The sequence below is a fragment of the Mercenaria mercenaria genome, chromosome 9 (assembly GCF_021730395.1).
Source record: "Mercenaria mercenaria strain notata chromosome 9, MADL_Memer_1, whole genome shotgun sequence".
Classification (NCBI taxonomy): domain Eukaryota; kingdom Metazoa; phylum Mollusca; class Bivalvia; order Venerida; family Veneridae; genus Mercenaria; species Mercenaria mercenaria.
Genome location: NC_069369.1, coordinates 56,114,546 through 56,131,543, shown reverse-complemented (window position 1 = coordinate 56,131,543; position 16,998 = coordinate 56,114,546). Strand labels below are relative to the sequence as shown.

Genomic DNA, 16,998 nt, shown 5'->3' with positions numbered 1-16,998 from the left:
GCTTCCGAAAAAAAAATACAGTCGAAAGTTAAAAAAGTTATCGATTTTCCCGATTTGCAATAAGCTTTCACTTAATCTTGTTTTGGTGCCTCGGTTTCTAGACATTTTCAAGTTGAAGGGACATCTTCTTGGTGAAAACAAATACGAGACTTCAAGCTTTCAAAATGGAATGATCCGCAACCGATATTGTATATATCCACAGCAAATGATTAAATTTAATTTTGTATCTTATCTTTGTCCGGACCCCCACTACTATTCAAATTTATATTTCTGCAATGCAGGATGATAGGATATATTTTATTTGTTGAAGAAGTGATTGCAATTTTGCATTTCTTACACCATTTTAGTCATTATCAATATCTGCCGCACCTGCACAGTGTTATCGAGCAAAATAATTTAGATTACGAATACGGGATAAATGAATCTCAGTTAAGCCACTATTTATGATTTATTCTGTATTTATATTTATCATTTTATATATAAATCAAAGTTAGGAAATTTCATATGCTTTATTCATGAGGTATGATCTTAAAGAACAAACACATTAAAGATATTATCGACTCCTCTTACAAATACTAGTTCCTTATTATGATTTTTGTTCATCTAAATTAGAGGTATATGTCTTGTATTAAGGATACACGACACAATATTTGTTTTTTAAGGATACGGTTTACCTTGTTACATATTTAAACAAATATCAAAGCTCTAAATACTTACAACTGTACTCCTCATTTTTGTAATTACATGTACCACTTTGATGAAAAAGTTACAAACTTTAAGCTAAAAGCGAGTAACCCACAAATCGTGGTGTGAGATTTAAAAGAAATCAAGCGTTTCCTATATTCACCTTTATGTCGCATATTGGATGTTCTAATAGTGTATTTTTCATCGAATTCTGTTGAAAATCTTTGTTTTCCTAATAAATTAAAAATAAAAACATTCGTCTACTATTTCTGATAAGGGTTTCCCAATTTGTACAACAAAAAACGGAATTCCGTTCAGCGAGCACCTTGCAAACATCACGTGAAAAGTGAGAGAAAATAATACCAAACATGATAATCAATAGAGTGCACACGTATAGGTATCGCACAGTATTATGGCGTTTTGAAATGTAAACAAACAAAACAATAACATAAAACGAAGTCAGTACACTACGTTTACGATGCAGTCAGGGATTCCTCGTTGGCCGAGCTGTTACGGTATTCGTATTATACTTTTTCGTTCGATTCCCAGATCCGTATTTTGTTTAAACTGTATTTAACTTCTTCAATGCGATTCAACATGATAGATAAAACGAGTTAGTTAATCTAGTCCTAACTTGTTCACTAACTTATATATGTCACTATTGACAAATATTTATGTTTAAGTACACCCCGCCTTTAATATGATCTTACGTTTTTGAAGCTCTCCTGTGATATTTTTAAAGCTGTAAGGGTTAGTTTTATAAATTTTTAACAGTATTACACTTCCCTTTAATATAAGCATTGCCCAGTCATAATTTCAATATCGATTGATTTAAAGATACTACTGATTTTATACGAAAATAAGAACTAAACAGTGAATTAGAAACCGGAGAAAAACAAACTTACACAAAGAATGTAATGCAAACCAAAAAAAATGTTGGTCGGATGCAAAGTTCGAACCATACAAACTATCACTACAAAAAGAATATACATATCTAAACACTCAACCTACTGCGCCATCAGGCGAACTATTGATTTTATTTCGTATATCTTTTATTCTAAACGAGAGTGCTACTGACTGTTTATGTTGCTGAAAATTAAAAACGCGACATATTTATTTGTCATGCTATAAATATATTACTTAACCGTAAAAAAATATATCTAAGCGATTTTACTTTGAATTGTTGTATTTTATTGTAAAGTATCATTTGATTCGAATAACAGTGATGCTTGAAATATGTCAAGTTGAAACGGTGTAAACGGGTTCCCCGAATGCTTGATACGTAATATAACATTATGTTAACATTTTCGATTGGAAAAAGCTTTTAAAGCTTCTGAAATGCGGCTATTGGTGTTTATATATGAGGGTATTTTTATCAAAATAATGGACCTAAGCACCACCGAGAATTGAAGCCATTATCTTAAATTACATTCAATATGCATTGCTTTACAAGTTTTATTTCTCTAATGGTCTTAATGAGAATTTTATTTTCTTTTGTTACTAATAATGTCAATGCTATTTAAGATATATTAAACGCTATTTGTTCATAATGAAATGTTTCAGTGCCCTTAAGACCTAATTTGACATAAAATATACGTCAAACGTACGCGCAAGACATTACAATATATAAGTTGCTATGAATAAATTCCCATGATGACTACTCTGAGTTTAACACTTGATACGCTTTGTGATGCTCTGAGGCTTTTAAACGATACATTTGTTTTATACAGGCATAGTTTGTTAGAATTATTTAGTACACACATAAATATTTTGTGAAATATACGGCTTGTGTTTTTCAAAGTGAACACGTTTGACACAAGTTAAAAATCTTACTAAACCATAGGGAAATCCGACTCTTATTTTCCTTGAATCATGTCAACTTTTGTTGATAATAACCGGCCTTGTTAATACATGGCTTTTTGAACGAAGAGGGTCATAATGACCCTGGATCGCTTACCTGAGTAATATGAACTTCAAACTGATGCTAACATTTAAGTAAGTAGGTCAGTAGGTCAAATTCATTATCACTGAAAGTCAGTTTGAAGATTGGTGTACAAAACTGTATATGTCATCCGACTTTCTAGGCTGTACCTTAAAGAAAAAACAAGAAAGTAGGTCAGTATGTCAAAGTCACACTCAAGTGACCCCTAATTACTTGGGGTTGTCAAGTAATTTTAATTAAATAGCCTAGGAAATATGATCAGATAATTTTTGAAGTATTTTTCCTATATAACTCACATAAAAACTAAGTGACCCCAGAGTAGGGCTTTAAATGGACCCTATGTCAGAATTTGAATAATCTTAGTAAAGGAACACTATACAATGCCACATGTAAAATATCTAAACTCTGTGCCTCTCGGTATCACAGAAGAACATTTTTTTATGTTTTCCTATAGAACTCTATGTAAATTCAAGGGACCACGGGGCGGGACCAATTGTGAGATCATAACTTGAACAATCTTAGTATAAGTGCACTAGACAATGCCACATACAAAATATCTAAGCTCTAGGTCAAGAAGATTTTTGAAATTTACAATATAGTCGTATAGGGAAAACACGCCCCGCCCCCTAGAGGCCATGTCTTTTAACGAAATACTATGACTTAAGCAAGCACATTTGGTAGAAAGTCATATATATATATAAATATCACTACCTTATCAACCTCAAAATACCCGTGTAAAGTATGGAAAGGTGTTAAGAGTGTAGAAAAGAATCTGAAACGAATAAAACGAAATGCATGGTATTGTTAATAATTGTTACCATATTGTATTAGACTACATTTTGTATGATCAAACTATATGTAAATGAAAATAACTGAGGCCTTCATGCGGGGTTAAATTTACAAACTGTTTCATTACAATTAAGTTTAAATATATATTAGCATCATTTACAAGTTCAGTAATTCCAGCAACTCTGGTGTAAAATTCACGTCACACTGAGGATATGCTGTAATACACGTTTAAAATGAATAATTTATCATCTGATAAATCTATAGCAAACACACCAGTTTAATATAAAACATCTTATTCAAATCGTGACATAACTTACATAACATGTCCAAATATTTTTGCGAGAACGATTGGCTGATAGAGCCCAATCAAAGTCTTCAAAACATATAATTACATTATCAGCTGGGACAGGATTTGATTTTACCCGATCAAAATATCATATTTGTTGGCAAATTGTTTCCCTACACACACTTATCATTTTTGTTGGATAAACAGAAAGACAAGGAATTTTATCTTATTCTACTGCTAGTTTGTGCCAAAAATTTGGTAAAGTCTTTGAACATTCATATGGTATATACAGCTGTAGATCCTATAGTTGCTGTAGGGAATGATATTAAACTGTATGATTTCATGAAAGTTTGGCGGACGGATAGACTGTTTACTTTTTGTACACTTATGTTTCTTGTTTTCTGAGGATACACAAACTGGAGACTTATTGTTGCGTGAATATAGTTATACCTTAACATAAACATTGAAAAGCGTATGAATATTTTGTACTATTTTCACAAGTCGTGTAAAATATATATCTGATACATACAAAAATGTGATCATCATGTACGAATCGGTAAGATATACTATTATAGATGTTTCATGGTTTTGATTAAGGCTTCTGTTGTTTAATATTATATTTGTTAGAAAAAACCCAATAACAATCAGTTTTATATAAAATCCGACAAGATTAATGGATTTGTAAACAAATATCATAAAAACTGCCTTTATTTACCGTAAACATGGCATATCGTAATCATTAGTTTAACATCTTATTTACTGTTTTAAACACTGACGCATCGGTATGATATATTTATTAGTATAATTTCAGACTGGAAGTAATAAAAGGAATGCACGTTGACATTCAACGTATTTGCGATATTATAAGTCAATGATGTAAATAACAGAGCAAGTGATACTTTTAAGAGAAGGAAAAGACACAACAAGTAAACAAACAGACATTTGTTGGATTTCAAGGAGGAAATGAGGATAAAGGTAATAATAAATAATTTCTTTTTACACAATCCTCTAAAATTTAAATTGTATATGCTTCTAAAATCACGTTATACACTTATATTTAATAACGTTAATGCCAGTTTTTCTGTACGTTTCAAATATGTACATTCTGTAGGATTAATATGTAAAGACGTTCACGGTTTTTAGGAAGATGTTACTTCTATGGAGAACATCTATTTCTTTATCTGTCACACTATTTCAGAACGATTTCTTATATGGAAACGTGTCGGTCGCTTATTGTTTACTCCAATTGTTCCAACAATACTCTTACATAAATTGTGCTTACGATACAAGCACTACTGGCTTACAAATGTTCTAGATATTGACAAAGTAAGCTTGTCTAGAAACCGTGTTCAACTTGCATAGAACAAAACACAGTCCTGTTTGATTTACTTGACAAGTAGCGTTAATCAGATGACAATTCATTAATCTGCAAACCAAAAACTGAACGCAAATTCATTGTTATCTACATACAGGTAATACATGCCTACCTCGATACGATCATCAAACTTTAATATGATCGCTTGGAATTTCTTTTAGTAGGATGTCTTAGAAAGGTTATTTAAAAACAAAATGGCAACATACTAGGCATAGTATGATTCGCCATTAACAACCGAATCAGGTAAAATATACTTCCGCATTACCACTGATACACCTAGCGTATTATGAGGAAAGTGTGCTATTATATATAAATGTAATACCATAAAAACTAACTATAATTAAAATAACAGTATTACTTCATTAGTTCTGCATAAAAGATCGTAATATCCAGCAGTAACACATAATGAAACTAATGTTTTGTGTTGTTAACTCAATTACCATAAAACCTAACTTATGCCGCTGACCTTTAACACATATGAAATATAACTCAATAACCATAAAACTTAGCTTATGCCTCTGACCTTTAACACAAGACATATGAAATATTTCTTTAAAGGTAACAATTGTTTTGTATGTTTAATGAGTACACGGAGATAATCAATTTATCATTCAATAATTATGACGGCTTTCATTCGGTTAAAAGTGTTATATCAGAACCGACTCGGGAAATCCTGGATACACAACGAACAATTTTATTGTGTTCTTATTCCCGAAAAGCATTTCGTAAATTGTATCTGACCAAGTATTGATTATGTGTTACTCGTAACACTGCGCTCATAGTTATCTCTTTCAAACTGAACCCCTAGTTACCTCTTTCAAATTAAACAAAGTTAAAATTGCTACTAGCAGTTCTCTCAGCTGTCTCTTTCAAATTGAACAACTTTACAATTGATAGTAACAGCTCATTGTTATAACTTTAAATTAGACAAATTAAAATTTGCAAGATATACAGCTCTCTTAGTTATCACTTTAAATTTGAACCTGCTTAAAATTGCTAGTAACATCTCTCTCATTCATCTCTTTCAAATTCAGCAAATAAAATTATATGGTTGACTGTTACAACTCTCGAAGTTAGAAGTTTTCAAAATGAACTGTTTAAAGTTACTTGTATCCTAGTTATCTCTTTCAAATTAAACATCTTTAAAGTTGATAGTTACAGCTCGCTCTCGTAGAATAAAAATTGAACAAATGTATGTTTACTTATGACAGCTCTCTTAGCTGTCGCTTTCAAGTTCTACAGTTTTAAAGTTGATTAGAGCTCTCGTAGTAATACTTTTAATTGAACTTAAACTTGATAGTTAGAGCTCCCTTAATTATCTTTTTAAAATTAAGCATGCTTAAAATTGCTAGTAAAAGCTCTCTTATTTATCTCTTTCAAATTCAACAAATATGAACTCTCCTAGTTATAACTTTTCAAATAAACAATTTTAAAATTGCTAGTTACAGCTATCTTCGTTATCGCTTTTAAATAGAACATGCTTATGGGTGCTAGTTATAGGTCTCTAAGCTGTATCTTTAAAATTAAACAACTTTGAAGTTGATAGTTAAAGCTCTGGGTCAGACGCATAGTCATAATTTATAAATAGAACATGCTTAAAATTGATAGTAACATCTCTCATAGTTATAAGTTCAAGTTAAGCAGGTTTATATTTGCTAGAAACAAGTGTCTTATTTATCTCTTTAAAAAATAACATGAAATGTGCTAGTTACAGCTGTCGCAATTGTCTTACAATTTGAACAAGTTAAATTGTCGCTAGTAATATCTCCCGTTTGCAAATGAGATATTTTTTTCTTGATATTTAATTTCATAACAAAATTAATTCTAGACTGTACAAAAAATAACTTTGAAGTGTCTTGCTGATAGCTTTGAAATCTAGAGACATCAAATGAGGAAGTTTAGATGTTGGATGTCGCCCGCCTCACAGCTTCGGTACCTCAGATCTTGTCCAAATTGCCTTCATTAGCTTATAGACATCATTGCTTGCAGCCACATTGTAATTTGAAAGCAAATTGAAGACTTTTATTCTGTTTCCATGTCTGATTTCTGGCACATCCTCTGCAGCAAGCACTTCCAAGATACGGCCTCAACTTATTAGCTCACCTGAGCACGAAGTGCTAAAGGGTGAGCTTTTGTGGTCAGTGATTGTCCGGCGTCCGTCATCCGTCAACACCTCCCAGCCTAAACCACCAGTCCAATTTTGATGCAAATTCACAGGAATGTTCCTTGCATGATCCTCATTGAAAATTAGTCAAAGAAATGAATTCCATACAGAACTCTGGTTGCCATGGCAACCGAAAGGATAAACTTCTTGTCCAAAACTACAGTAGCTAGGGATTTAATATTTGGTATGTGGCATCATCTTATGGTCCTCTACCAAGTTTGTTCACATTATCCCCCTAGGGTCATATATGGCCCCGCCCTGGGGGTCACATGGTTAACATAGATTTATATAGGGAAAAACTTTGAAAGTCTTCTTGTCCAAAACCACTGGGCCTAGGGCTTTGATATTTAGTAAGTAACATCATGTAGTTGTCCTCTACCAAGATTGTTCAAATTATCCCCCTAGGGTCAAATATGGCCCCACCCCGGGGACCATATGGTTTATATTGACTTATATAGGATTTTTTTTTTGAAAATCTTCTTGTCAAAAACCACAGGGCATAGGGCTTTGATATGAGGTATGTGACATCATCAAGTAGTCCTCTACCAAGATTGTTCAAATTATGCCTCTGGGGAGAAAAGAGGACCCGCCCCCGGGGTCTCATTTTATACATAGACATGTATAGGAAAAACTTTAAAAAAGTTCTTGTCTTAAACCACAAGACATAGGCCTTTGATATTTGGTATGTAGCATTGCCTTATAGTCCTCTAGCAAAATTGTTCAAATTATGTCCCTGGGGTAAAATGAGGCCCCACCCCGGGGGTCCCAAATTTTACATAGACTTATATCGGATTTTTAAAAAAAATATCTTCTTGTCCGAAACCACAAGATCTAGGCCTTTGATATTTGGTATGTTGCATTGCCTTGTGGTCCTCTACTAAGTTTTTTCAAATTATGTCCCTGGGGTGAAAAGAGGCCTCGCCCCGGGGGTACAAAGTCTTACATAGACTTATATAGGAAAAAAATTTAAAAAATCTTGACTATGACCTTGACCTACTGACCTACTTTCTTGGTTTTTAAGATACAGCCTTGAAATTTGGATGACATGTACAGTTTTGCACACCGATCTTAAAACTGACTTTCAATGACCTTAAATGTGACCTGCTGACCTACTTTCTTGTTTTTTTAATATACAGCCTTGAAGTTTGGATGACATGCACAGTTTAGCACACCGATCTAAAATCTGACTTTCAGTGCCCATGAATGTGACCTACTGACGACATACTTTCCTGTTTTTTAAGATACAGCCTTGAAATTTCGATGACATGTACAGTTGTGCAGACTGATCTTAAAACTGATTTTCAGTGACCATGAATATGACCTACTGACATACTTTCTTGTTTTTTAAGATACAGCCTTGAAATTTGGATGACATGTACAGTTTTGCAGACTGATCTTAAAACTGAATTTCAGTGACCATGAATGTGACCTACTGACCTACTTTCTTGTTTTTCAAGATACAGCCTTGCAATTTGGATGACATGTACAGTTTTTCTTACCGATCTTAAAACTGACTTTCAGTAACCATAAATGTGACCTACTGACCTTCTTTCTTAATATTTTAGCATCAGTTTGACCTTTGAAACATATAGCTTATATTACTCAGGTGAGCGATCCAGGGTCATCATGAACCTCTTATTCAAAGTTTAATAAAAATACGTTTATTCTATTCATCGAAACTCAGGGTCAAGTAATTAATTCGAAGAAATAATTATAAAAGATTTAAAAGTAGTATGTGGACGTTAACTAGGTCATACTAAGGAAATAGACTTCGGACTGCATGGAGATTTTATTTAGTAAAGAAACAATGTGTAGGCGATTTCCAGATCAGTACGATATACGAAACAGTTTATGCCATAAACAAAAAGATGTTTTTTTTTTATATAAGTGTTGTTATTATTTATATAATTCACTCGGTACAAACATCATGATCGTATAATAGTAGAATTACATTAATTTGTCATTGAAGATTTTCTTACTTGCTATCTAAAAAAGCAACAACAAAAAAGGACCGTAACAGCGGCTGATTTGCTGAAAATGATTGATTTTTAATATTTATTAAATATCGGACACAATATTGAAATTGAAGAGACCTGTAAAGGTGTTCATGAAGAGGAAGTATGGACTGGACAGTTTCTGTTTTTTTCTTATATTCTAAAAATGGCCTCTATTTAAATGTTTGAATTTCAACAGTGTAACAACTTGTACAGTAAGCGTTTGAAATTATTTGAGAAAGATCGCCCTGAGTACAAGTACAAACATTGCAGCTTTATTCAAGTCTGCTGTTTCGGCTAGAAGATTAAAAACTGGGTTGCATGCGTCAGTGAATTGTAAATACGTTACATTTTGTGCTATATGTAATTCGTGTAAATCGAGAAAGCATTTTCATGTATTTGTTGTGTTTCTAGATTGTTTATGACCTATTCATTCTATTTTGATCATCACGGACCAAGGCAAAGCTCGGTTAGCACTTTTTCACCTGCTATTTCAATTCTTAATTAGCTTCTCAAGGAACAGGAATAAGCTTTATTGCCCTCACAATAAAGCTGTAGGTGGTATATGGGATTACATGAAAGTATTTAGACTTAATTTCCTGCGCTTTATTTGAGGTATTGTTATATAGTAATAGGTCATATAATGCACTTTGTAAGCCTGTCATTTTAGTTGAAAAGTGAAATTATTTAAATCTAGATATTTTAATGTTTGTATACCGCTGCCTAATGTCAGTATTTGTTCTTTCATGACGAAAAATCGTGCTAATTTACGCACTTAATTTGTTCACTTCCGAAACGTTAAGAAGAAACGCTTGTTAGAGCAAACATATCACAGAGGAATGAAGTTTTTCAAAATTGACTTGATATGTTATTCATTTTGATGTATATTGATATGATATAATGTAATTTCGTATTTTATCTATTTCCGGGACACCCGCCATTATTTCAAAACCGTTATTCATATTTCAACATAAAATGTTTTATCTTCAGAAAACCGATTGCTATTTTGCATTTCATACACTGTTAAGTTCATTATCAACACCTGTAGCACCTGCATAGTTTATTCATTCAAAAATTTTCTTATTACGAATGAGAGAGAAATGATTCTCCTTAAAGCCACTATTATTATTTATTTAATTAAAGGTTGTGTTTGTATTGTTAATGAGCTGTGATCATAACAAAAACACATTTGATGGATACGTCTTTTGTTATTGCAAACATGCATTGATACGTTTTTGGCTAGATTTAAGGACAGATTAATCAGTCTAAATGTTACAAAGAACTATAAGATACAAGAATACATGTTTTATTTCATACATGAAATATAAATAAGGATGGACAGCATGATAATCCTTTGATACTATTTTCAAGACAGTTCTCTAACAAGTGCGATTTTCTCATGTACATAATAGGTATAAGCTTTGATATACGTTTGATTTGTGACAAGAGTAATATATAGGGTAGGCATTATGCTGTTCTGTTATTCATTTTCACCCAAGTAATTTCTTTGTACGGCATCGCAGCCGAAGGTTATTTCGGAGTAATAAATAAAGTATATTCTACCCTGCTTATGTGTTTGGTAAGTGCATTACTCTCTATGTTTGTTCTGTAGTATCAACTTGCAGAATATGTGAACAAATTATGAATGTTTGATAATACCAGCCTTATTGCTTTCATTAGTGATGGTAAAATGCACCTTTGATAATACCTGGATGTTAATCGTATTGTCAAGTGTTCTCTCAAACAATAAGTGATAATGCCAGTATGGAAGGATCGCATAATGGATGTTTTGTCATGCCAGTAGCATAATTCTGTCATATATAATACATTTAAACGGTATAGTTTTGTTGGTTGACTGCACACTTCATGGAATTTATTTTGACCTATAATTTGTATTTTGTATTTAGCTCATCTGAGCACGGAGCGTTCATTGCAAATGTTTTTGGATCATGTGTTGTAATTTGTCTTTCACAGTGGACACGTGTACACTATAGGTACTGAATTAATATTCCTGAAGCTGTCGTAATTAAATTTAGAAATAAAGTAAATGGCTATGAGCAGTCCGATTTGTACACTAACTAATACAGGTTAAATCTAAGCTTCTGAAATGCATTTTACACACTTGCACCTTTCATTTCTTTACTGGTACTTATCATATTTATCAGTCAAGTTTGAATTATGCCAGATCGATATTTTAAGTTTAAGGATGCTACGCCTTTATCACAAAACCGACATGAAATGTGAATTTGAATCTAACGTTTGAGCGGATGTGCCTAAGCTGTGTCCATGTGACCTTAACCTTATACATGTACTTATCAATGTATCATAATGCTTTCTTTGTATTGCAATATATTTGTGTATGGGCCGGAGGCCTTATTACGCAATAAACTTTGAAACTTGAAACTATCATTTGGAGCAGTAGTACTCTTAGCCTAGTGAGTGATATACTTTTATCATGGCCCATACGTTTCCTTTAATAATTAACTAATGCATGTAGTTTAAACGTTATTATAATATCGAACACTTTAGTTTAGTGGGAAGCTGTTTGCTGTGTCTTTGTTTGTGAAAAACAACAGTTTGCTTTGCTTAAGAATTCATAATTTCATAATACATTTCTGCTTAAAATGGTTATCGTTATCAGATTTTTAAAAATGTATGGAATATTTTAATACAATTTTGCAAAAGAATGAAATGCTCGTTTAGAAATTTCTTGTTACAATGTTATACAGTTATACAAATGCTATGGCTTTTACGGAACCATCACGGTTTGCTCTAAAGGGGATAAAATAGGCCAAATCATTTTAGAAGCAGGAAGTTGGATCTAGATCGAGTCTTTTTTCAGATGATTTTATATAACAGAAATAATTAAGAATGTCGTCATTCCTCCTTTACCTCTGTTTCATTAGTAGAAATTCATTCTGACGGCCAAAGTACTGGTACAAAATCCAGCAACACTGTTTTAGTTTACTTACAATCATGTTAAACTGGCATTATTTAATCCAATCAACCGTTCCATGATTGTATTCGTATAATACACTATCATGTCCTCTCTAGAGATGTGGAATAAACCCGCCTGTAAGTGCTTCATACACTTCACAAAAATTAATTTATTTTGAATTGGAAGAAAGCTTTCAAATCTCCTGTTATCTGACAAGTGGAATTTATATATGGGCTGATGAAGGATCAGACATAAGTAGCACTTTGAGAATTAAAACCATAGCTCGTAAGCTACATTCAATATTTATTACTTTACTGTATAGAAAATCGTGATCGGAGCTATTGTTACACTAATTGAGCTAAGTGATGCTGATTTGGGTACACATCTGAGTGTTTTCCTTCAAAGTTGCTTTTAATAAGTAGCAATGTTAGTGACAATGTAAAAAGATGAAACTTATTCATTCAGAGGGAAAGTATTCAGTACCTATACGTTCAATCGGTATCAAATTACACTCAAATAATAGACAGAATACGTTAAAAACTTAAGTAATGTTGGTATGTGTATAATTTCCCTGGCTGATTGTCGACTGTTTTATACTTCTAAAGCTCAACGATGTTTATAGGATTTCGGATATAATTTTGTGTTATACATTGATAAGCTATATTCAACATTTATTTCTTTATTGCATTGTAAACTTTTTTCTCACTAATAGTGCTAAGTGTTGTTGATGTGGCTAAACCACCGAGTGTTTTTCCGTTGTAGCAATTTCATTGACAGCTTAAGTAGATAAAAAAATATCACAATTGACTTTTTTCAGTAGCCTTATGTTCTATCAATTTAAATTTATTTATGGCAAATTGCATGCATATATAATAGATAGAATACGTTTAAACCTTAAGTTGGTATGTGTAACTTCCCTTGCTGAGTGTCGATTGTTTCATAATTCTACAGCCCTGGACTTTCAAATTGTTTTATACATTGATAATTCGATAAAATTCATATACCTATAAATACGGGTTTTAACAAAACATGGTTTACAAGGTGTTATAACTTTATAGTTAACCACATGTTAAAATGGTAAAAGTGTAAGTTAAAATTAGATGACTTTCAAGATCTGCACCAAGCACTGCTATCTTAATATTATATTTAAAAATAAATCCATGTTCATTGTTTCAAGTATATCGGAAAAAGAAAATTGAAACTCGTAGTTCTGTATAGGTCACTTTAAGGTAATGGACCGGTAATAACAATTGATTGATTACGTATTCTTCGTACACGATTTCGGCTTTCTTTCTATGTTTATTTACGGGAAGTCATGTGTGCGTAGAATTAGTTTTACGTCCGAAGAATACCGAATTGTCTCAAAAAGTACATAAAAAAACACAAATTGCCGACTGTCATCATGGACCACTACCTTAAATCCGAACCTGGTGCTTTTGAAATTGTGATAAGCATGTGAACACATAGAAGGGTCGGTAAGATAACTAAATATTATAATATCAATTAATGTTGATGTTGTTCAATAATTTACTTCCCGTCAAACCATCAAATATGACATGATATTTTAACTTGTAACTGAAATATGATATATTAATCAACCGTAAACTTAATTAATCTCCATAATTATCTAACATCTATTTTTGCATTAGTATAAAATGAGAAAAAGTAGTAACTGTTGTTTATTTTCAGATTCTATGTTTTAAAATAAAACAGTGAAATATAAAATTATGTGTTAAAATATTTAACAGTGATATAAATAACAGTATACGTGATGTTTCATAAATTGAAAGGAAAAACAATGAAAACAAACACACACAATTACCTTAGATTTTCCTTGAGGAAACATGGATTATGGTAAATATACTTTTCATAATAATTGCATATTGTCTTACAAAATGTCACGTAATACATAAAAGCACTCTTTTGCTATAAATTATGTCTTAAATAAGATCTTTCCTCAGTATTAAATTTGGTAGTCACAGTTCTACAAAGTGATAATTATATTTATTAATTTGCCTAAAAATACTAACGGATAACATTTGAAAGACATATAAGAAAGAGTATAAAATTGTGTTAACCGTATCATCATTCCCTTAATGCAGCAACATTCTTTAACTATTCTTCCAACTTTAATGTTGATAGTTAAAGCTCTGGGTCGGACGCTTAGTTACAAGTTCAAGTTCATATTTACTAGTAAACAGCGTCTTATCTATCTCTTTAAAAACAACTTCAAAGATGCTGTTAAAGAGCTGCCGCAATTGTCTTACAAATTGAACAAGTTAAATTGTCGCTAGTGATACATTGTAGCTCCCGTAATTGTCTCTTGCAAATGAGATATTTTTTTCTTTGAGATTTAATTACATAACAAAAGTAATTCTAGACTGTACAAAAACTTACCTTCTTTAATTAATAGACATCATCCCTTGCAGGCAGATTGTAATTTGAAAGCAAAATTAAGCACATCCTTTGCAGCAAGCACTTCCAAGATACGACCTCAAATTATTATTTAAATACCTGTCCATTCATCGAAAATCAGGGTCAAGTAATTAATTTGAAAAAAAAAAAATAATTACAAATTGATTTATAAGAAGTATACTGACGTTAATTAGGTCATACTAAGGAAATAGACTTCTCACTGCATGGAGCTTTTATTTAGTAAGGAAACAATTTGTAGGCGATTCCCAGATCGGTATGGTATACGAAATAGTTCATGCCATAAAATAAAAGATGGGTTTCTTTATATATGTGTTGCTATTTTTGTAATTCACTAAAGACAAACATCATATATAATAGTAGAATTACCTGAATTTGTCATTGTAACTTTTCCTACATGTTATTAATAAAATGTTAACACAAGCCATGCATTAAATATTCTCAAAAAGGAAAAAATGAAGGTCGTTACAGCGGATGATTTGATGAAAATGATTGATTCGTAATATTGATTAAATATCGGACACAATTAAAATTAAAGAGACCTGCAATAGTGTTCATTAAGAGGAAGTAGGGACTGGACAGTTTCTGTTTTTCTTATATTCTAAAATTGGCATCTGTTTACATGTTTAATCTGTAACAGTATAATAACTTAAACAGTAAGCGTTTGAAATTATTTGAGAAAAATCGTCATGAGTGCATGTACAACGGCATGTACAAACATTGAAGCTTGATTCAAGTGCTGTGTCGGCTAGAAGTGCATGCGTCAGTAAATTGTAAATACATTTTGTATTATCTTTGCTGAGAAAGCATTGTCGTGTATTTGTAACCTTTCCAGATTGTTTATGACCTATTTATTCTATTTTGATAATCTCGCACCAAGGCACAGCTCACTTACCACTTTTTGGTCTGCTATTTCAATTCTCAATTAACTTCGCTGGCTTTATTGCCATCCCAATAAAACTGTAGATGGTATGCGGAATTACATGAAAGATTTTGGACTTAATTTTCTGTTCTTTATTTGAAGTATTGTAATAATATATTATAATAGTAACAAGTCATAATATGCACTATGTCTAACGGTCTTGTATGATGTTTGAAAATGTTCGAACTTGTCAAATCCAAAAGGGATTTCTGTGTTTAGATTTGGAACATAGTCTTGAATAAATTATTGAATTATTAATGGAATCCGGATTCAGCCTGAGAAAAAGATTACTAATGTGAAATGCGTGTAATGTATGATATTGGCACATTCGCGTTATCACTTTACTCATTGTAGCTATTAATAGCAATTACGAGGACAACAAATATGACTGAAATTAAGGAAGATGATTATTTGGTTGTTACTATCATATTTATTTCTTAGATGTAAAGTATGTTAGAGTTAAAAATTCATTATTAAATCAAAAAAGGCAATTTTCGAAACACGACAAGTGTATGCAGCGTCAATGATGTACTTACATTCATTTGATATTTTACGTAATAAAGTTTTCTTAATTACATTGTGTTGTAGAGAGGAAACTCAAATCAAAGAGATGTCTATGAAATCTCAAGTATATTGCGCTGTATTCCGTGCAGTATTATTCATTTTATCGTTGCATAGATGGTGACAAATCGTAATGTCTGATGCTGCTTTGTAAAACCAGATATCAGATGCCAAAATGTCATTTTTTTTTGCCGAAGTTATTAACATTGATCAAATATAATGTTTTCATGAATGTCAAAATGTCACAGACAGATAAATTTACAGTTGGAAAAGAACCTGCGTACTTTATTAAAAATGTAGACACAAAATATAAACAATCATATTATAAAGTTATTATTAGTATAAGGTACCATTTTACGATTACATGTGTTATAAGGATAAGCTTTTCATTGACTTAAACATGTGTTCTTAAAAAGATATATTTGTCTACGCCTGTCATCTCAACTGAAAAGTGAAATGATTTAAATCTAGATAATGTAATATTTGTATAAATATTTCTCTGGTTATTACCCGATTAAACCATCAGCCGTATTCTATACAGATTCTTAATGTCAGTATTTTTTCTTACATTTTCATGACGAAAAATCGTACTAATTTATGCTCTTAATTTGTTCAATTCCAAGATGTTTAGATAGGAAACGCTTGTCAGTGCAAACAAATCCCTGATAAATGAAATCTTTCAAATTGATTTGATCTGTTATTTATTTTGTAATATATTTACATAATATAATGTAATTTCGTATTTTATCTATTTCCTGGACCCCCACCATTATTTCAAATGCTATTTTGCATTTCATACACTGTTAAGTTCATTATCAACACCTGCAGCGTCTGCACAGTTTATTCATTCAAAACGTTTCTTATTACGAATGAGAGAGAAATGATCCTCCTTAAAGCCACTGTTATTTAA

At 31.8% G+C, this 16,998-nt stretch overlaps 1 protein-coding gene across 3 annotated transcripts in view; it reads left to right on the top strand.

Annotated features, from left to right (window-relative positions):
• The window catches only part of LOC123547145 (5-hydroxytryptamine receptor 4-like), a 325,172-nt gene that overhangs the window by 88,223 nt on the left and 219,951 nt on the right, over positions 1 to 16,998 (top strand). The window contains exon 1 of one of the 3 annotated variants that reach the window (XM_045334003.2): positions 4,513 to 4,676. The exons of the other annotated variants lie outside the window; for them this stretch is intronic. The gene's annotated coding sequence lies outside the window, so the exon portion shown is untranslated. Of the gene's footprint in view, positions 1 to 4,512; positions 4,677 to 16,998 lie in introns of those variants that run through there. 3 annotated transcript variants of the gene reach the window in all.